We start from the raw sequence: 23,760 nt of genomic DNA, 5'->3' as shown, positions 1-23,760 counted from the left end.
TCTTTCCTCTGATCCCACTAAAGAATACCAAAAAAACCTAGAACATCTGCTCATGAAATTCCCTGATACAGCTCATAACCAAATCTATACAAACACACCCCCAATCCTGCACTGGGAGTTTTCTATCTGCTACCCAAGATCCACAAACGTGGAAATCCCGAATATCCCATCATCTCCGGCACTGGCACAATTTCAGCATAGTATTCTGGTTATGTTGACTCTGTCCTCAAACCCTATGCTACCAGTACTCCTAGCTACCTTTGAGACACCACTGACTTCCTGTGGAAACTACAGAGCACCAGTAATCTTCCTAAAAACACCATCCTGGTCACCCTGGATGGAGAAGCTCTTTACGCCAACATTTCACATGATGATATATTACTAGCTGTCAGGAACACTATCCCTGATGACACCACTGCACACCTAGTAACTGAGCTTTGTGATTTTGTCCTCACCCACAAATGTTTGCAATTTTGGGGACAATTTATACCTTCAAGTCAGCTGCACAGCTATGGGCACCCACATGGCCCCACATCTTTATGGTTGACCTCGAACAACACTTCCTCAGCTCTCACCCCCTAGCACTTTTACTCTATTTATGCTACATTGACGACATCATCATATGGACCCACGGGAAAGAGATCCTTGAAGAATTCCACAGAGATTTCAACAACTTCTACCCCAGCAGCAACCTGAGGCTGAACCAGTCCACACAAGAGATCCACCTCCTTGACACAACAGCACAATTAAATGATAACCACATTTTCACCACCTTATACCAGAAACCTACCAACCACTATACTTACCTACATGCCTCTAGCCTTCATCCAGGACTCATTACATGATCAATTGTTTACAGCCAGGTCATACGAAACAACCAGATTTGCTCCAATCCCCCAGACAGAGACAAACACCTACAGGAACTCTATTAAGCATTCTTAAAACTTAAATACCCACCCGGGAAAGTGAAAAAACAGACTGACAGAGCCAGACCAGTACCCAGGCATCGGCTTCTTCAAGACAGGCCCAAAAAACAAAATAAGAAAACATTACTGGTCATCACCTATAGCCTCCATCTTAAACCCCTCCAGCGCATCATTTATAATCTACAACCTATCCTGGAAAACAATCAGTTGGGAGACAAGCCAATCCTCACCTATAGACAACCCCCTAACCTGAAACAAATTCTTTCCAGTAGCCACAAATCACACCTCAAATATACTCACTCAGGAACCCCCCCGTAAAACTCTGGTGCCAACTCTGTCTGCACATCTATACAAGCAACATCATCATAGGACCTAACCACATAAGCTACCTCAGAGGCTCATACAACTGCATATCCACTAAAATGATATACACCATCAAGTGCCAGGAATGTCCCTCTGCCATGTATATTGGCCAAACTGGATAGTCTATGCCAAAGGATTAACGGACACAAATCAGATATTCAAAATGGTAACACAGAGATACCTTTTGGAGAACATTTTAACATGCCCGGACACTCACTAATAGATCTAAAAGTGGCTATCATTTTACAAAATAATTTCAGAACCAGATAGAGAGAGAGTCTGTGGAACTGGCCGTCATACACAAATTTGACACGTTCACCCAAGGAATGAACAAAGCCATGTCTTGGATGGGCTGTTATATTCAATACCTAAATGACATCAAAATCTAAGTATTGAGCACTTACAGCCCACTCTATTAGCCCACTCTATTAACTTCATTTAGCATGGATACTTTAATTGACAGTTTTTTCCCCTCTCCACTGCCATCTTTTTCTGCTCTATATTTGTACCCTAGACCTCTTGCTCCATATTTGTCATCTGACAAAGTGAGTTGTGCCCACAAAAACTCATGATACTATCTATATTTTCTGGTTAGTCTCTAAGGGAACATCTACATATCAGGGCTAAAGTCGAATTAAGCTACGCATCTTCAGCTACATCAATTGCATTGCTGGATTCAAAATAGTTTAATTAGGCTTTTGGCTCTGTCTACGCAGCAGGAAGTTGAAGGAAGAACACTCTTTCTTTGACTTACAATAAGTAAGGTAAGGGGGTTACCAGGAGTCAGAGTAAGAAGTCTTCCAGCTAAACTTTATTTTGAAATAAAGGCTTGTAATGTAGACAAGCACTATGTTATTTTGGAATAACATGAATTATTCCGAAATAACACTGCTTTGTAGATGTACCCTAAGGCGCCATAGGACAATTCATTATTTTTTAAAGTTTTTTAACCCATAAATGGAGGCAATCAAAGTCACTAGTTATTTTTGAAAGTGTTCTCTGTGTTTATCTTCAAGACTCTAAATGTTCTGACATACCTAGAATACTGCCTTTCCCTTCATGACTTTGACTGAGCTTTTGTCCAGGAAAAAATGGAACTAACTATTTCTTGCAGGGATTGGTCCAAGACTGTGGCATTTATTCCTAACTTGAAATCATAGTATTTCTAGTTCAAGTCCAAAGCCTATTTCTTGTGCTTGCTGACAAAACAGAAAGTATATTCTTTTAATAATATTACATTGAAAATAATAAACATGCACAACACTTCCCTTGGGGAGACAAGTGAAGAAAAAAACCCTGCTTGAGAGATGCTAGTCTTCTTGTCTGGCAAGTGCATGTAGCCACAGTAGTGGGTATGGAGTAAGATCCTAACCAGAACAGATTATAATAGAATTGAAGTTAATGGCAATAATTCAATGGTCCTCAATGAGAGTAAAATAGGCCCAGAACATTTCTCCAATTACATAGTGATTTTTACATTACTTTATACACTTCCAATTACAACATTATTAATGTGAAGAAGAACTGAAGAAGAGTTGTGTAGCTTGAAAACTCCTCTTTCAAAATCAGAAATTGGTTGACTAAAAGATATGACCTCACCCACCTTGTCTTTCTAATGTCCCAGAACCAACATGGCTACAACAGCACTGCACACAGCATTATCACAATTTAATTCTTAAGTTTTTCTACGGCCTCTTTGATATGTCTTTTGTTAAAGTACATAATTGAAAAGTATCGATTTGATATCATAATTCAAACAGCATTAATTAATAAAGTAGTGATAGCTATATTATCCTTAAAAACAGCTACCATATGGGAACATGGGAGGGTAATTAATAGCATAAACTTATTTAGCTTGTGAAAAATGTACTAGCCAAGAGCCTGTGAATTATATACTGAAGTATGACAGTTTGAGAAAGAGTACAGAATGTTATTACTGTTGAAGCCCCTAATGAAAACAAGAACATAACAGTGTGGTGTTTGTTGAAATAAATTCTGCCTTTCTACCTTCTTAGATTTTGTTGGAAGAAAATTATTTTTATATACAGAACAAATGCCCTCAAAGAAATAGCAATTTTAGGTGGTATTTTAGGTGGTGTAGATTTTTTTACCCATGCAGAGAACATGCAACACTGATTCCCCATGTTACTTAAGGAAAATATTGATTAATGGGGACTCTGTGGCTACAATTTATTTACACTTTCAAAAGGTTCTCAATAAATTCACTCACGGGGTTATAATTTCAGGACAAGAAATAAAAAAAATCAACTACTGTAGGGATAAATGTGAAAAAAAACAGATTAATTGAGAGGTTGCCTAGGGATCAGTTTTAGCAGTGGTACATCCCTGATACCAATCACTATTTTGGCAGAATAGATGTGAATTCTTGTTTCTTCTGTGACAATGGAATGATCCTGGGCTGCTGGGAGCTTCTGTTTTCTCTGCTGGTGGCAGTTACCAGCCTTTTTCTCCTCATTCTGATTCTCCCTACCTCCCTGTTATACCTTTAGGTTCCCACTCTATGCTGCAAAGTGGGGCATGCAGCACAGAAGAAGGCAGAAGGGTGTGGACAGGAGATGAGGTCACCAACAGGGCAAGATTATCCAGTAGGTACAGTAGGCATAGTGCCTAAGGCCTATGAAAAATTTAGGGCCTAAAAAATTCATAATTGACTCAAAAATAAGAAAAGAAAACTGCTAAAACACACTTTATAATTTGCTATTTTTCTTAAAATACATGTGAAAATGTTGAAGATCAATTAAATGCAGGTGTATTCAATCTTTAGTCAACAAAAAACATACAGGTATAACACAGTGAAATATTTACTTTGCGACTCTTTTTGTTAGCAAAACTACAGATTACATCATCGAATGTCATTTTTCTCAAAAGCTCACTCTCAATTGAAAGTAGTGCAAGGGAAGATAGTCATTTCTGTCCCATGGTAGACCCAAGTCATTAGTTTGTTTGGAGGGAGATCGATCCAGAGCAGACAAATAAAGAGGGCGTAAAGATTCTGTATTAGCAGATCTTAATGCAGGATCTGACATCACTTGTAGTGTTGTTTTCCTATTGTAAAGCAGTTAGGTTGCTTTTGCAGATAAGGATTTTATGGATAGGCCTAGCTCATGACATTTGCATGATTACATTTCAAAGGAAGTTTACATAGGGGCTGTGTCTACATTGGCATCCCATTCCGGAAAAGGGACACTAATGAGACACATAGCAATTGCAAATTCCGCAGGGGATTTAAACATCCCCCGCGGCATTTGCATTTACATGGCTGCCGCTTTTTTCCGGCTTGGGGATAAGCCGGAGAAAAGCACCAGTCTAGATGTGATTCTCCGGAAAATAAGCCCTTTTCCGGAGGATCTCTTATTCCTACTATCAAGGAATTCCAATCTTTCTGCCATCTTTATTCCTTTCAATTTGCAATTGCTATGTGTCTCATTAGCATCCCTTTTCCGGAAAAGGATGCCAATGTAGACACAGCCAGGGTGTTCGTGGCCTATGGTAAGGAAAGAAAATGTTTCTTTTAACAAATTTTTGGAGTGTTGTAGATATCTGAAGACACCGGTCTTTCGGGTTTTTTTAAATATCCTGTGTTACTAATTAATATGTGGTAAATTGTTAAAACTGGAGGAATTTTGCCAAGGAATCAGTTTATTTGTTTGGCCTTTCAATTAGAATTGGATTCCAGACAAGTGATTTCCATTAAATTTCAGAATTTGTTTGGGGAGGGCATTAAGGCCAGATCTTTTCTATATGGTATAGTTCTGGTTCTCTGAGTCAATGGGCATACTAGGTGTGATACTAGGTGTGTTGTAGGATGAAGGCTGTATTTGCAAGCTCTTTAAAAAATGGATCTGTCTACAAACTCTGAAGCCACGTATTAAAGTGCTGCTCTGGAGCGTCTACTTTTTGAGTTGGTGACATATACAATGTGAAAGTTTCAAACAAGGATAACTTTTATCTGTGTTTACAGGGCTGTTTCACTTGCACAGTGATCCTAAACACTTTTTAAAATACCCATCACCAACCATTTGATGTTTTACTTCCCTTTCTATTTTCACTTTTATGGCTTTATTTGCTTTCTGTGTTGCTTTATTACTTATTTTTACTGTTCTATGTTTGTGCACTATTAATCAAATTCTGAGTTGACATCCCTGAGAAACTATAAAAGCCTGAGTGCATGCCTTTTTCTCTCCTTTCCAGAGTAAGTAAATATTGTATTAATATTTGCAAAGAGAGCATGACTGTTTCCAGTCGACTCAGATTGCTTTAACATCTTAAAGCTGAGCTATGTGTGAATAATACACATTTTGGTGTGTTTACTAGCTTGAGTTATTAGAAAGGATGGTAATATACATGTAGTCCTAGGGAGTGTTAATTTTATTTTTATTTGATATTAAATAAACATCATAAGCATTGGTCCTTTGTTAATTATCCCTTATCTTAAAATTTTTGTTTTCCATACCTACGTGCTTGTGGCAGGCCCCACCCGCCTGGGTCCCTGACACCCTTGTGATACAGTCTATCTCAGGCCCTTTAAGCAGGGCGAAGGCCCCCTGGCCTGAGTCCACAAAGCAGTTTATCGTTGTAGCGGGGACGCACCCCAGGTAGGGGGACCTGGGCCCACCCTACTCCACCAGGTCCCAGCCTAGGGCCCTGTGAGCAACCAGGTACCGGGTCAGTCCCTCAGCGGGGCCATCCAGCCAAAATGTGCCAAGGTTCATGGGCCAGGAGAGGCAGCTCCCGCTCCTGCCCTGGGCCACTTCCTACCTGGATCCCCGGGCTTCCTTCCCCTGGACTTGCCCAGCTGGCTGCAATCTCCAAGCCGGCGTCCCCTCAGCAGGCAGTCTCCAGACTGCACCAACTCACCTCCGCCTTCCTTCTGGCCTCTCCTAGAGTCCCTGGCAACCGCTGAGGGAGAGTTCCCCTCTCCAGTCCTTCTCCTTTGGCTGTCTCCCCAGACTGAGTCCTGGCCCAGGCTTTTATAGCCCTGCTGCAGCCCGGGCATGCTCGGTAGGGCTGTGGGGGAGGGGCCTCTGCAGCCAGGTAACCCTGGCTGGGCCCTGTAGGTTCAGTGCGGGGCTGCCTCGCCCCGTCACAGTGCTGTTTAAAATATATATTTCTATCTAGGTTTTTTGTTTGTACTGGTGGTGCAGTTAAACCTGCCCAAGGTAATTAAACCCGCCCAAGAATGGAAAATGTTAAAACACTGCTTATTAGTACAGTGTTTGCATTTCACAGTTGAGTTTCAGAAAACCTAAGCTACTACTGAATACTATTTCTGGTGGAAATGTATAGCCAGCCTCAACCAATGTACTGTTATTTCATAAATAATATTGAACAATCTTGGGACACAATGTTGCCAAGTTATCACCCCCACGGGTGCAATGAATTGCTCTGTGGATTTTACAGACATAGCAGTGGCAACATCACCTTACTTTTTTCCTTATCAGCTGATTAACTATCAGGAGAATCCTAAGTATAATTGTAGTATACAACAAAATGGCTGCTATTTTAGAATGAAGTACTATGAATTTCTCACACAGTGCACCACTTTCAAGAGTGAAAATCATAGTGGGTGATATTAGATGTATAGGTGATAAGGCATTTCTCTCTCATATATTTCTATATAGTCTAATTTAAGGTCCTACAATTATAAGAGAACCTAGGGTATACAAAGAGCTTAATCCCACCCTGGTCACCAATACAACCTATTACCTCATCCACCTACTCACCTACTCTCTCTAGCTGCAGCAGCATAAAGTGGTGTGGGATGATGGAGCTGTGATGAAGGGGGATGCTTCAGGAGAAGAGTATGAGGAATTTGAGGGAAGAGAGGGAGAGAGGGAGAGTCCTAAAAAGAAAGAAAATGAAGGGATTGTGGCAGGAGGAAGAAGGAAAGGGAGAGGAGAAAGAAGGTAGAAATATTACATAAAGATGCTGATATATACTTTATCTCATATGTCATTGCAAAACACAAACCCAAGTGTTTCACAAAGAGATTTCATTTAAAATATACATGCATATTGGGTTCACGTAGGTAATTACATGCACCACATATACAGTTACGTGCACAAATTTTATAACTAACTGAAGAAACCTCTGTTTGAGTATATAGTTGCCCATTTTGCTCATACTGCTGCAAACTCTGTGTGCACAATTACCCGTCTGCTTCCACTCATGTCTAGTGTGCACTAGAAAACCTATACACCATGGACTGGAAAATCCAAGACAAAAAAAACCCCAAAAGCATTTTAAAAAATTAACAGTAAAAGAGACATTATAACAGCAATTGCAAGCTGAACTTAAGAATAGATTGTAGGTACTACTTAGATCAGCCACAAAAAGTCAACATTGACATTTCAGTCTTTTCTGCAGGATGATATGACAGACACGGCTACAACTGAAGCTGTTTTCCAGACAAAGAAACCGAAAGTTTGGATAAATGAGTATATACGTGGAACTGTGGGAAAGACAGGAAACAAGCCAAAACAAATGTTAACTCTTCAAGAAAAGAAAAAAGCAACAACATTTCTGTATAAAACAAATGACAGAGCATTAAAAAGAAGCATGTGAAGAGACAAAAGGAAGTGTAGACATCACATTGCCAGAGGGACTGAAGGGGCTGCTGAAAGAAGAGGCAGTAAAACATTTTATCAGTTTAACCAGGTCTTCCTAACTATCCAGGGTATACATGATAGAAAAGGTGCATTACAGAGCACTCCTGTGAAATGCATGGCTTAAGAACCTAAAGAGAGTACAGAGACACCTGTGTGTCATCTTATGTATATTCCTGCACTCTGGAGAGCTTGTCAACAGTTGTTAAAGTGGTGGCACTCTGTGTATCATTCTGTAAATTCCTGCATGTGATTTGTATGACAATTTCACTTTTATAATAACACCCTAAAAACACGTTATTAGAACATTATAGTTGCCAAGCAAGCACTCAAAAATTAAGAAAGGCCAAATTAAGGCTGTGTGTGCAACCTTACCTCACTACCCTCGCATGTATGCATTATGATGCTGTCTTTGGTTGTCATCACATCCTGTTTTTCCCACAAAACCCAGTCCCCACTCAGTGTGGTGCTCAATTGATGGTATTTTGTTTTATTCTCATTGTTCAGTTTATGGCCACAGGCCTTATTTCCTGTACACTGTTCAAATCCTGCTGTGAAGATAGAATTATTAATTTATTTCCTCGTGGGCTTTTTAATGGTGCCTGTCATGGTACCTATCTAAGTGCTTCAAAAGCAATTTGTTTTCACCACATTCTGGGAGGGAAAGAGTTGGCATTATCCCCCTATTGCAGATGGGAATCAGAGGCATAGAGAGATTAAAATGAAAAGTGTCCACTAATTTTGCCCACTTTGAGACCTCTAAGATTTGATCTCTCAGAGTACATAGTATTACACTGCACTTTGTGATGGGGTGTCCATGCCACAAGAAGCCTGAACAGGTTAAGAAAAAAAAAGGCCAATTAACCTTATAGGCTACACATGGAGGAGAGGAAAGGCCTGATGATGGTGAAGCCCAGAAAGGGGAGGAGTTGGTCAGGCTTATAAAGAGCAAAATGGCAGTAAGAGAGAGCTCCAGGGAGGAGTTCTGCAGTGACTCCTTAGGCCAGAGGAGAGCTGGAAGGAGCAAACACAAGAAGTAGGATAAGCCCATGAGATAACCCTACTTCACTGGTCAAACACCTTCTCCTGGTCCCAGGAGAAGAAGGCAAGTGGCATACTGTCCCTCTATACTAGATGGAGTATGCCCCAGACCAGATACAGATTATCAAAGATGGTTTGGTTCAAGATGGTCTAGGTCTAGTAATAGAGGATCACATCTGCTAGCATAGATCCCAGCTGCAGGGAAATGGCTTTTACTACAACTTTGTAGTCTATGCTCAGGAGTGAAACTCAGCATCAACTCCTTAAGTCACCAGAGAATCGCCTTCTTACTCAGGAGGGCAAGCACAGCTCATGTGTACCACAGAGGGAAGAACACTGTTCCCCAAGGACTTGGCTCAGTTGGTGGCAATACCAGATGGTGCATCTATGGTCAGCCCATTGACACTCAGAGATTTGTTGACTGCCATCAGATGGAGAGCTCACGAAAAATCAGCCAGAGTGAGAAGTTGCTGTAGCTAGTCCCAGTCACCCATGCTGACTACAGAAAGTTCATCCCACAGCACTCCAGAGGCATCAATATTGGTCAGATCCAGGGAAAAGAGACCCAGCCCTTCACCACATCAGTGAGAGGGGAGCTGCCCTCTTCTAGGAGGCAGGTGATATGCTTTTTGGCATCTATTTCTCTGCGACATAGAAGAAGCAGGAGCCATCTCCCAAAGGAGCCAAATGTATGAATGAATGAAAGTGCCCCAGGTATCAAGGGCCTGGAGCTCCTCCTCTTTTCCTGACACTCTTTGTAGAAGAATGGATCCACAGGTGCCTCTCCAGCTCAGAATCTCCCATTCCAACTGCTCTGTCACCATGACCTCCCTCTCATCCATCCTTCAGATGTCACAGAAGAAGAGCTGGGCACATACTTTTCCAACATTCCACTGCCTCTAGGCTGAAGGAAGGAGAGCCAGAGGCAGGACACTGTGAAGCCAAAGATCTCCAACAGGCTATTACTGAGGTGCCAGTAGGCTGTTCTTAACCTCTTGGATGTCAGTGACATCTTCGTTCCATCAGGTCCATGAATGAGCCAAGCCTGATGTTAGAGGAATGGGCCCACCGCCCATGAGATATTAAATCAGGAAATGTAAATGCAGTTTGGTCAGCATTAAGAGCTGTGAAGGGATGGATCATGCTCAGTGAAGATGAAATCTTCAGAGATTTTAGCTGTTAACTTCGTATGACATCTCTACCGAGTATGCGCTCATTGGGTATGTGCAGTTTTTCAAAGATCTATAATTTGGCCCTATTAGAGCAGATTTTTCACAGGCATAGCAAAAAATACATCTCTGACACAAAGATAACTCCCCTGACAATTTCCTAATCCCCATCTCAAAGCATGGTGGTGCTACACGTGGTCATCAGAATTTTTTTTAGTGGCAAAACATTTTTTTCTTAGTGATTTGCTCGGAAATAGCTGAACCAGTTTGTCTGAAAAACTTCAAAATAATTCACTCTGAAGCGTGATATCAGCCATGGAAAATTTCAGCCCAAATCCTTAATGCTTGGCAAGCTACAAGCAACCAAAAAAAACCCCAGTGTCTTATGTGCGAAATGGTGGGCAACATTAATAATGGGTAGTGCTACCGACCTAACCTACCTATAATAATGAATTGTGCCTAATGACATGCACTTTATAATGAGACAAAGAAAAAGCATATTTTAAAACATAAAAATAAGGGGACAGAGTTATGGTTGAATTTACACCTTCAACTCCACTTTTCTTGATCTTGGAGTTTTTGATTTCTCAATCTTAATGTGTCATAAACAATTTAGTCACAACTTTAATAGGATAAACTAACTTACATTCAAAAGACACTTATGTCTCCAAGCAGCAGAGCTGACAGCCTCCACGGGCCCATAGGAAAGGTGAGGGGGGCAGCTCCACACTCCTGGAAGGGAGTGCAGAAGAGATAAAGGCCTAGTGGCTGCCAGATTTCAGCGCTGCCCGGAGCATGGTGCGGGTCCCCCTCCACAGCCCTTAGTGCTGTCCTCTGGCTGTGATTTAAAGGGTTCCGGGCTCCAGACAGCAAAGTTTGACTTGCCGGGCTTCAGGGCAACTGCCCCTTTACCTCCTGTTGGCGGGGTCTGTCTCCAGGTACTGTAATTGACATAAATTTCAGGAGGTCTCACCCTACATGAAATGTGGACTTGTGATAAACTGCTATATTACTGTCCCAACGGCTGTCATGTGTAAACTACCTTTGACATTGGGTAGGTAAATATGGACCTGTCAACCAATCCATATTTCTTTTTCTTCTCAATTCCGACATGTAATATTTTAATATTTGGATTCCCCATAAGGGACAACACAGAGGACGACTGCTATCCTTTGGAAGGAAGAAAGTCAGTGGAATGCATCCCACCAGAGAAGCTATTCTTTGAGTCTTCAATAGAGTCTAACCTATCTTAGGACATTTAACAGTCATTCCTGGACTATATAAAAAGCATGAATCTTCATATATAAAAAATGTGATCTGGTATGGTAAGCATAGGATTTTATTGTTATCCTTTTAAAAAAAATATGTATTATATATGTAGTGTGATTGATGGGAGCAATAACATGGCATACATCTTAGAAAAAAGTATGTAAAAGCTTTATAATTCAGATTGGCTGTAAAAATGTCCTTTAGATTATTCTTTGAAAAATGATGGATACTGGGTATGTTTATGATCACTGCATATAGTAAATTATGCATCCAGAGTAGCAATGTAACAGTGCACTAGGGACAGGTGTTCCCTGCCGCTGTTCTCGTTGACTGTAACGTAGATTCCAGCAGAAAACATGCTTGTATTTCAAAGGGGAAGGTGGACATCTGGAGAGCATGCCTTTCCCAGGAAAACCGATTCAGAACTGTTATTAGGGTGAACAAAGTAAATCTGAGCTATCGAATTAGAGATGGAAAAGATCTATAAGGACTCACAGTCCTTTACGCTCCAGTAAAGGAAACAATTTAACTCTTTGGAATCATATATTTAAATAAACACAATGGCTACGTCTAGACTGGCATGATTTTCCGTTAAAAGCATTTGCGGAAAAGAGCATCTAGATTGGCACGGATACTTTTGCGCAAAAGCACTTTTTGCGGAAAAGCGTCCATGCCAATCTAGACGCGGTTTTGCGTAAGAAAGCCCCAATCGCCATTTTCGCGATCGGGACTTTTTTGCGCAAAACAGTTCTTCCCTTTCTACACTGGCCCTCTTGCGCAAATACATTTGTGCAAGAGGGCTTTTTCCTGAACGGGAGCAGCATAGTATTTGCAGAAGAACACTGACAATCTTACATTAGATTGTCAGTGTTCTTGCGCAAATTCAAGCGGCCAGTGTAGACAGCTGGCAAGTTTTTCCGCAAAAGCAGTTGCTTTTGCGGAAAAAATTGCCAGTCTAGACGCAGCCAATCAAGTTTGAATGACAATTCAGCCTCCTGTTTTCTCAATTTGCTCATTATGTATTTGGGATTGAATCTGATTTATAGTACCATCATTGTTAACATCAACCTTTTTTTTTCCAAATTAAAAATCATTATCCCATTTGCTTTTTCCCCAATACTCTGGGACCTTTCCAGTTTTCTATGACATTTCAAAGTCAGTTTTTCACTTAATATGTCATTCAGGCTCATTCTTAGTGTCCACACTACTTTTCTTTAATTTTCTTGACTAAAACAGATTTTAAATGATAAAGTATCCCTCCCCCATTAAGAGAAATCTCAGACTCCTTCACATTTAAATATTTCTTCTGGTACTTACTTTTTTTCCTGACATAGATTAAAATGACCATCCCATGCCACTTACCCCTTTTGGCTAGACCAGCACTCATTTTGCTTTTTGAGATAGGCGCTCATCCTAGATATGCCTCGTTCTTAGAAGAGGATTTAGCCAGCATTGCTTGGGTCCTTGTGGCGACTCAGGGCAGAGGATGGGGAGTGCATGCATCAGGGCAAGGGCTGAAAGGTGGGGGGGCTCAGGGCAGGGTGCTGGGTATGGAGGGCTCAGGGTGGGGGTGGGAGGTGTAGCAGTCAGGGCAGGAGGTGGAGGGGATCAGGCCTGGGGGCTCAGGGCAGGAGGCGGAATATTCTGGGAGGGCTCACTGGTGGTGCTGCTCCAATGGTGGTGACTCCATGGGGTACCCGGGGCTGTTCTGCCTGGCCCCAGGTGGTGGCTCCTCTGGGGAGGTGGGCTGGGCTGTGTTCTCCTCAGTGGGGAAGTAGGGCTACATGACCCAGACCCAGCCAACAGCTCCTGGTTGGGGGCAGGGATGCACTGGCCAACCCTGACCAACAGCTCCTTGCGGGGTGGGGCCAGGGCTATGCTGGTCAGCCCAGTCCAGGCTCCCAGGGGAGCCTATTATAGGGCCACTTGTTGACAGGGCTCCCTCTCTCATCTGGTACTGCAGCCAAGGGCCAGTGGGGAGGAGTTTGGGACAGAGGGGCTGCTTACCCATGGCCAGTGGCCAACAATATGGAAACTCTTGGTCCCAGTTGGCCATTTTCTTTCTGGTGTAGCCACCCCCCTGTGGTCACTCTAAAGCATAACTGTCCCCCACACAAGCTACTCCCAGTGGTCACTGAAGAGCATAACTATCTCCACTCTCAGCCCCCTCCCTGTCCATGTTATAGTAAACAATCAGATTTCAGGCACATCCCATTTTCCTGTCACAACCAAACCCTGACTTTGCTTTAAGTTAGAACAAGAGGAAACTGCATTCCAAATTCAGTGGCCCTCACTCTTACTGTTTAAGAGGAGTTCTTGAACAAACAGACCCACAGACAGATGAGCAGAGATGAGCCCAGAGTTAAGTTCCAGCTCTGAAGCTTGAGTCAGATCCAGACTTCCCAGGAAGAGCCGTTGTGAGGCTCAGGACTAAGACCTTTTATCTTAATATCTGCTACAACATGCTCACTAAGATTCCACCCCTACAAAAACCTCAGAGCATCTTCCACTCCCATTTACTCCATTAGTAATTAAATTAATCTCTCTTAGTTTCCCATGATTTTCTTCCCAGGGCTTCGATACAATTGCCCATCTATGCTCTGTGCTTCCATTTCTTACCTTTACTCAGCATCACATTGTAATTGGCCCTTGCATTGGTATTGTGTGGAAAGAAATATACAAGGAGGCAACTCCTGCACTGCTTTCATGCAGTGACAATTGCAGAATCATACAGGCACAACCTGCTCTGTGTGTCCCCAGAGGCACACACTGAGCAAAGAGAGTGGTGAGAGGTGTGGAGAAGGCCAGGCTATTGTCTCACCTCATCCACACTGCCCCAAAGAGCAGGCAAGGCAGCATGAAGAAAGCAGATCACAGCAGCCTGATGGACTTGTGCACCTTCTCTGTGCCTCAGTCAGTATGGAGCAGATGCTGATCGCTCATATGTTTTAATCCCATTCTTTGTGGATTATAATTTTGGCCTCAAGTAAACTGAAATCCACTCAAAAGTGTGGTCCTACTCTGCAAAGTGTCTGAAAATGTCACTTTCTTGTTCAGGTCCTTGGGTATAGGCCAAGTCCTACCTGCTGAATTTACTGAAATATACTACAGCTTCACTTCTTTTTATTCCTGTTAGCCCTGTGCAGAGCCAATGCAATTAAAAGTGACAGTTTTGTTTATAAACATTCTAGTCAATTACACCTGTGCAAAGCCAGGCTGTTAAGATGCTACCAGTGGGGAACTTTGAATTACTTATAATGATCCAACAACAAGGAAACAGTCCAAACTGACTTTCAGAGCGCAGGCTGAGTTTGCAGGTTGGCAGTTAAAAAATAATCTTTTTTTCTTGTAAATGGAGCAAATTTGATAGAGAAATTTTGAGAGACGATAACAATGGAGCCTGAGGATGTCATTCTCACAGAGCCACTTTTAAGAGTAGAAGTGCTCTTTAATGATCCATGTTTGAATGTGTTTGTTACGCAGCAGATGTCTGGGTGGTTAAATTCCCCCATGAGTATAGTATCATGTGGCTCTGAGAACCAGAAGAGTTAATACAGACTTTTTTATTCTTATTTTCCGATACCCTGATGGTCTCTAGCAGATGTCCCTTGTAACTTCACCTTTGCTCTTCATTCCTGATCTGTGTACAAATGTTTCAGTGCTAACTTTCCCATTATCACATTATATCTGTGAGTCTTTTGACCTTTAGTATCATCTCTTCATTTCTCATTGTATGCAGATATTCTAGTTTGTGATGTAATCCTGCATTGCATTGCTCCAGGTTCAGTATCCAAGGGCTTTAGCACATAAGTGGGTTTTTCCAGAGCATGAGTGTGGCCCATTTTGTAGCAGTCTTTTCTCAATACCTGCAAATCATGCATCTTCCCTCCCACCCTCTCTCTCCTGCATAAGGACTTGAGCCTCAGACCTAGTATCGACACTCTAGCTATACCTGCAGATGCAGTTACAGAATGAGACATTACACTAAGATCCTTTTTCTCTCTCTCTGGTGGCTATCAGATATTAACATGCCATGGCACTCTTTATTAACATGCCAGGCACTCTTCCTGGATTCCTAGCAGAACAGTTTCTACACAGGAGCCAGTTAAGACCTGGGCTTTTCAATATCAATGTGGTCCTTTGCATGTATTGCTACAATATTGACACATGATTAGCATGGAAGTTTATCCCCTAATGAGTCTATCCAATGGATAAAGCATGAGTTTATACTGTTTGTACATTTAAACCATTATCTGTAGATAGGTTTGGGGAAATAAACTTTCTAAAAGTACATTAACAGTGAAAGCTTCCTGATGCATGCCAGGCTTTGGTTAACCACATGCAGCATGCGAAAGCATTACATGTATTTTACCACAGTTTGTGCAATTGCTGCAATTGATTTTATATATGTCTAACCCATCTACGAGGTGGAGTGAGCAGCAACCAGGGTCAGGTTCAATATCTAAGGGTTCCTTTTCAATAATACAACACAGATCTGGCTCAAATCCCCACCCACTAACATGGGGAAATTACACAGCACCTCTGGGCACCTCTGAGACGCAATACTTCCTCATTCACAAGCAGAGTCTGAGTGTAGAAAAAAAAACTTTTAATAAAAGGAGATGCATACATAGACCTGATGCCCTATGACAGCAATGGGCAATAATTTTTGATGGGGGAAGATTTTGGAAAATGTTCTAGGGCCACACTCTTCCAAGATATTAATGGAGGAGGTGTGGGATGGACATTGGGTGCAGAAAGCAGTTTGGGGGAAGGAATTAGGGTGCAGGAGGGAGTGTGGGGTTTGGAGGCAATGTGGATGAAGGTGTGACCTGGGGAACTGGACTGGAGTGCAGGGGTTTGGGTTGTGACCTGGGGCACTGGACTGGAGTGCAGGGGTTTGGATTGTGACCTGGGGCAGGAGATTGGGGTGCAGGTTCTGGGAGGGTGTATGGGTGCAGAAAGGGAGCAGAGGGTTTGGGTTATGTGGGTTAGGGGGGCAGGAGTGGGGGGCAGAGGGTTGGGGGAGGGAGGAGCTGGAGTGCCAGACACTGCCTCTTGCCAGGAGATTTACCTGGGTGACTCCTGGCCACCAACCCAGCACATTTCTGAGGCAGCCTCCCTGCCTGCCCCGCTCCTGCACAGGCTGCAGCAGCCATGTATATGTGTGAATAAGTACGAGCGTGAGGGGAGGGAGGAGTGGTGCTTTGTGTGCTGCCTGTTATTCAAACAGACAGCTTCCATTAGCCGGAAACCAGCCAATGGGATTGTACTGGGGCAACTCATCAAGCCTCCATTCCTCCCCTCCCCCCACACCAGCAGCCACTTTTCTGAGTGGTGTGCGGGTTGGGCGAGTCAAGCAGGGAGCCTGCCTGGGGCTCTCCGCTACGTCCACAGGCTGGATCTGGTGGCTTGGCAGGCCGGATTCGGCCCACAGACCATATTTTGCCCAGGCCTGCCCTAAGAACTAAGGGTATGTCTACACTAGCCCCCTAGTTCAAACTAGGGTGGCTAATGTAGGCATTCGAACTTGCAAATAAAGCCTGGGATTTAAATATCCCGGGCTTCATTTGCATGTTCCCGGGTGGGCGCCATTTTAAAATCCCCTTAGTTCGAACTGACTGCCCGCGGCTACATGCAGCAGTCAGAAGTTAATCCAAACTAAGTCCTTAGTTCGGATTAACTGTTGCTTCTCCTGCAAGGAGGTGTAACAGTTAATCTGAACTAAAGTCTTAGTTTGGATTAACTTCTGACTGCTGCGTGTAGCCGCGGGCAGTCAGTTCGGACTAAGGGGATTTAAAAATGGCGCCTGCCCGGGAACATGCAAATGAAGCCCGGGATATTTAAATCCCGGGCTTCATTTGCAAGTTCGAATGCCTACATTAGCCACCCTAGTTCGAACTAGGGAGCTAGTGTAGACATACCCTAAGTTATCATAGAGCTATACACAAGTATGCTTATAGCTAATTCACTTTGGGAAGTGCAAACTAAATTAACTAAAGCTTTAGAGGGGTAGCCGAGTTAGTCTGTAACTAGAAAAACTTTAAAAACAACGAATGGTCTAACAGCACCTTAAAGACTAACAAAACATGTAGATGGTATCATGAGCTTTCGTGGGTACAACCCACTTCTTCAGATGACCGGATGTCCAGTTCCAAAATAAATAGGCAATGTGTGGGGAGAAGGAAGGGAGAAAAAATGGTGAATTAAGTTCATGTTTCATGAAGCTGATAGAGAAGGTGCAAATTGTTCTTAAGTACCCATTGTTTGGTTGGTTACATCATTAGGATGTGGAAGGTAGTGTGCTAGCCAGGTGATGTCTTTATTCATACCTTTGTGATGGGTCCCAAATTTGTAAAAGAAGTTAAGTTCCAATGCTTCCCTGTGTATTTGGTTTATGGAATTAACTAAGTGTACATTGGATAAAGTACATGGCCAAATTTTGATCAAGTGCAGCTCCATTGATCCCAATAGATACCACCAATTGCCCTGTATATTGTGGACATCTTTAAAAAGTAAATAACTGCACACAGTAACCTTACGATTGTGTCTGAGATGCAACAGTTTCCCCTATACTTACTATAGGCACTAACTGCAGTATCTTGTATATTAATGTGGGGTAGCTATTGATTAATGTTGACTTTATATGAGCAGCCTCTAGGGACATTATAAAATAAAAACATTGGTGCAACAGATTTTACTGTCTTGCCTGGTCCCGCCCCAGTCTCCTTTAGTCATGCTTCTCTCATCTCTGCTATACCTAGTGGCTGTTTGGTACAAGCTATTTTGATTTTAGATTGAATTAGTTCTAAAATATGACTCTTCTGTGTATTCATTACAGGCCTGTATTTGTGCACAATCAATAGCCATTTCTTTGCACTCAAAGGACAATCATTTCCTAAATGAACTCCAAATAACTAGCCAGAGAGAATAAGCGTGCATACATATCTGCATATAGCTTCTTACACACTCATATTCCCACCCACTTCCCTACTTCCTTTAGGATGAAGACATTTTGTTATGACTTAGTTTAATGTAGATAGTACGCTCCAAAGTACAGTTGGGTCTAATTCTCCATTGCCTTGTGTGGTTATTCGCATAAATTCAATGTAAATTAAAAGTGAGCTTTAAGCTCTACTAGATCAGAATGAAACTGCTTTGCTCTCATGTTGCACTAGTGTTAACGACTACACCAGGTGATGCAGTGTCAGTCATGCCCCTGGTTTTTTCTTGGCCTATAAAGCACCACACCAGGAGTCTGATTCTCATTTACACTAAGGATCCTTTTCACCAAATTGACACCCACTGTGAGGCCTCTTTACATGGCCAGGGCATTGAAGAGGGACCTTTATGTAAATGAGAATTAGATCCCTATTGATAAAGAAATAAATGATCATTCCAATAGCATTCAGCATTGTACTGCATATGTAGGACCATGTAAGACAAAAAATGACCAACAGGTATGTAAAATGAAGATTTAGCGTGATGATATGTCACAAGACTTCTTAAAGTGTTTCAGTAACACTGGTAAGCTAAAAACTTAAAACTGTGAATGTTTATTCTTCATGATGAAAAGTGACAGCAGGATGAGTGGATTAGTCATCTTCTCTCCAGTGTCATAGTTCAGTTCTAGCTCTATTTCCACATTTACACACATCTTTCTGGTTAGATGGCAGTAAAATCACTGAGTAAAACTAATTGTATTGATCTTTGCTCAGGTGGGAGCAGGCAATAATTTACATGTCAAAGCGTATACGCATGCCATTTATTCTCAAGAAACTTATTATAAATTGATCCTAGATGCCAAAATGCTGTCTGATTTCACCACTTTCTAGCTTAGGTCTTGGGTGAACGGCTTCAAACAGTTCAGCAACTACAGTATATAGTAAAACCTGCTATTACAGCCAAAGTGAACAATTAACTTGAAATCCCAACTTTCAAATATTTTTCAGCCTTTTTCACTTTTAACTGCTCTAGAAAAGAACCTTTTCTACTTTTTAACTGTTCTAGAAAAGATTGTACAAAATAAATATATACTGTACGTATTAGTAACAAAGATCCAATTTTAGAAGCATACCATAGAGTCAGTCCTAAAGATTAGCCTGAGAAAAAACACTGTATAAGGTCTTCAGAATTCGACCTAATGATAGTAGATCCAGAAAATAAATCTCTGGCCATACAGCCAGCTAGGTAGGTTTTGCAGAATTACTCTTTATCATTCTGATAAATAGCTTCACTAATTTCACCAGCATTGACTGTAGCACAGATTCCGCAACCACCATCCTTGGTTCTCTGCTCCACTGCCCAGTTGCTGTCTCATGACATCTGTTTTTAAGAAGAAGTTTCCTTTGATTTTAACTCCAGTTCTGCTTGAAAGCAATGGCACAATATGGTCAGTTGTTAAGCATTTTTGTTCTAAAAATTCCCTTTTTTATCTTCAGTTCATTTTTCCCCTATGATCATCTGAAAGGATCTATAACCCTGGTCTTCATTTATATTGTCATATCCTTTACTGCCCATAGTAGGGGAATCCAGGCCCACCTACTCTTCTGGCTCTCAGCCGATGGCCCTTGCATGAAATAAGTAGGATCAATTCCTCATAAACCCTTGCTTCCACCCTGGGCTGTTTCCTATCTCACCTCTCCTGTAGGTCTTTTCCATACTCATGTTCTCTGCATCTCCCTGTCTGGAAGTTTGACTTCCTCATCTGTTCCATGCTGGTCTGCTGCTGAAGGCATCTCTTTTCAGTAGTCCCAGAAAGTCTGCCCTTCCCAGCAATATGACAATCCATCAGGAGTTCCTACTACAGGAAAAGTTTGTAGACATCCCAGAGTGGCTCAGATTTCATAAGGGAATCGACAAGATGCTGCACTAGTTTCCACTTGGATAACTGCCTCCCTGTACGCTGCTGAAAACTGTCTGCATTCAAGCAGTTACCCCACAGCAGCTAAGGCTCAACCTACACCCTACTTGGACTAAAGTTATCAATGGACTCCATGCAAAACACGTCCGACAAAATAGACTTAATACTATCTTAATACTGCACATCTGGACTATATACATACCACAGGGACTGCTGGGACTCATAACAGCGAATGGAACACCTAAATTACCCACCCCCATGTTCCCTCAGGCATAGTTTGGTAAACAAGAATTGCAGGTGTCATGGCTCCTTCCCCACTCTGGCACGATAAATGCAGAAGTGGGGGCCAGCAAAAGTACCCCAAAACCTTATCTACCAGGCTTTTGTATAAAACTTCCTCCCAAAATCTTAACAACCTAGATTTTGGGAATAAAATCTCTGCTGACATGACAGCAGTTCACCCACCTTCCCCAACACGTTCTGGACTCGTGTGACCCACTGCTGTATGTAAGGCAGTGAATCCATCACCTATGCACTATAGTCTCCCCTACCCTAATACATTTACAGGTGGCTCATTACCAGAGTCTGATCCCAGGTTTATACTGCAATGTAGACATACCCTAGGTTTCATTGGCAGCCATCTCCAACCTCTCCCATCTGCAGCCTTATCCCCCCCAGCTGTTGCCTGCCCAACTATAAAACTTTAATTGTGGAAATAGCTAGCCTATCTGTTAACCCCTTAGTGTCTGAAGTAAGATGGGATCTATACATCCCATGCCAGCATCCTATGGAATTCCAATCCAATGTGTAATAACTTTTCCTTAGTTTGTAGTTAATAATACCTTTATATGCAAGTAACACTGTAACTTTACATTATATGACAGATTTTTTTTAAGAAAAACCTCTGACTTGTGGTGGTTCAGACTAGTGATGAGCACTGTATAAACACTTAGCTAGACAGATGTAAGTTATCTATACTGTATAAGCAAAGAAAAGAAAGACAGACAACAGATTGTACAGGAAAAAGAGGAACAAAAGTTACTGGTAAATAAAAACAAAAAAAAATCATACCACACAGCAAGCAAATCTTGTACCTCTTCATCTTGTTAAACAGATAACATAGTAGGGTGAGAAGTGAGGAACAGAAGGTATAAGAGGAGTGGAAGTCAACAGCTAAAAGCAAAGGGATGCAAGAGGACCAGCACACCAGAAGAATGTCAGTCCAAGTGTAGAAAGCTGTATGTGAAAAGTCATGCTGGTGACAGACAGATGAGCGAACAAAAGGAGAGAGAACATGAGAAGAGAAGGAAGGGATAAAGTGTGGGGCAATGGGCAAAAAAAGTCCTGAGATGTAGCCAGGGATAGGATGTGTGGAGACTTGGGAATGAGGATAAGGTGCTTAAACTATGTGGAAACAAACAGGGAGGCAGCAAAGGGGCTGATGTGGGAATGCCATGTCAGAAAGATTGTTTAGCTGCTGAATGTTGGATAGACTGAAGGAGGGCCTCACGAGAGTCAGTGAGGCTGGAGAGAAGGAGAAAGTAGTCCAGAGGAGAGAGAGAACAGAGATGTCAATCTGGGCTGGACCTTGGATTGAGCAGAAAAAGAAAGGGAGGATCACAGATAATCTCAAGGTTGTACAATGATGGACTGATGGCTCGGATGGGGGGTGTTGTTGGCAGCAGTCAGACGCAAGGGCTTGAGCTGGACCAGTAATGGGATTTTTCAGTTTAATGGAAATTCCTTCCTAGCCCAAAAAACAGGGAGGGAGAACCTGTTTCAAATCAAATCATAAAAAAAAAATTATTCAAAAAAATATTTTTTAAATTGGTTTGGGGTGAAACCAACCATTTTGTTCAACACAGAATGAGATATTTTATTTTGATCGAGAATAATTTCATATTTTTAAATTTTCAAAAATAAAATTAAAGAAAATCTTTGAATGAAAAATAAAAAATAGTTTACTTTGTTTTATCAAACAAAACTTTTTGACCTTGGTGGGGTTTTTTTTTCTTCTTCAAGTGTTGTTCAATGGAAACAATTCAAGACAATCAACACAAATTCACCAAATGTTCTGATGTAATCAAATCTGCATTTTTCACTTTTAAAAGCTACTTTCAGAAAATTTCACATGTTCTAGGAAGGATCTTTTTTTAATGTAGCCTGGATAGAGATAAGGAGGGATTTTTACAGTGTTGCTGTTTGATGGCAAGAGAAATTAAAAAAAAATCAGGAAGAGGCCATCTGTAGTGACACACAAATAGAAAACAACTATAAAGGTGAACCTTGAAGCATTTTAGTCATCCTTGGCTATGTACTTATGTGTAGTCCCTGGTACCACTAGTTCTGCTACGTTCATGAATTTTTTTAAAAATAGCTTACTAAATCTTTTCATTGTAATAGTGACTATAAACTTTGTGGTGAGCCTGCATAGCAACATTTTGCCCCCAGGATGCTCTTCAAAAATGTAACTGATTCCTGTCCATCATTATCACATCTCTATTCACAGAGCTGGCCTCAGGAGTTCGGGGACTGTTAGCAAGATGTACCTTCGGGCTACGCTTCAAATTTAGCTAGTTCATTTTAAAGTACATGAAATGTTTTTCTTTGCAAGGTTGGGGTGGCAGGGATCTTTAGGTTTTCTCCACTCCTTTGGTTTCTTGCTACAGAATGGGAGCCCAGCTGCTTCTTCCTTCCCAACCTAAGGACAGGTTTCCATTGATTTACATTTTTATATTTACAAGGACATTTTCACATGAGAAAGAGCGTAGGAAAATAAAGCTGTGATTCTCCTTTTCATTTCTGATTTCTCCAAATCTGCAAGCACCTCGCAGGCAAAAAATATGAACCCCATTTGCTATTAGGGTTAGTGGAAGAAGCAAGGGCTAAAGAAGTAAAGCCTGGAAAACAATACTTGCATGAATGTCCAGAGGTGAAACAGCATTATAGCCCTTTGTCTGGTGGTCTATAAAGACAAGACAAGGCCAGTATGCATGTGTGTGTCTGTTGTCAGATGAAGAGGCAATTCTTTAGATGGAAAAGACAACATTAATGCAATGAGTTGTGAATGCAAAAAGGGAAGAGGTTAGATACACAGACTGGACCATCTGCTGCAAAAAGCCATTGGAAAAATAACTATGAAGCAGTGTGAGAAACACTTCTGTGGAACCTGTAGTAGACTAGTGGACTGGTACAGTACAGTGGGAAATGCAGGATGAGAAGGAGAAAAAAAATGTATACAAGTGAGACCAAGCCAGAGAAAACTATATCACTAGGAACAGTGACCACCTTATTCACTAGGCCCTGGTGTACACTAGGGAGCTATTTTGAAATAACTCCCTTTATTTCAAACTAACAAGTGGAACGTCCACACTACCAAGCCCGTTATTTCAAAATAAGGGGCTGGTTATTTCAAAATAACAACTCCTGCTTTCCACAAGGAATAGTTCTTATTTTGAAATAGTTATTTTGAAATAGCAATAGTGTGTTATTTCTCCAGTGTG

Source organism: Pelodiscus sinensis, chromosome 2 (genome assembly GCF_049634645.1).
Source record: "Pelodiscus sinensis isolate JC-2024 chromosome 2, ASM4963464v1, whole genome shotgun sequence".
NCBI lineage: Eukaryota > Metazoa > Chordata > Testudines > Trionychidae > Pelodiscus > Pelodiscus sinensis.
Note: the sequence above shows the minus strand (reverse complement) of the source record.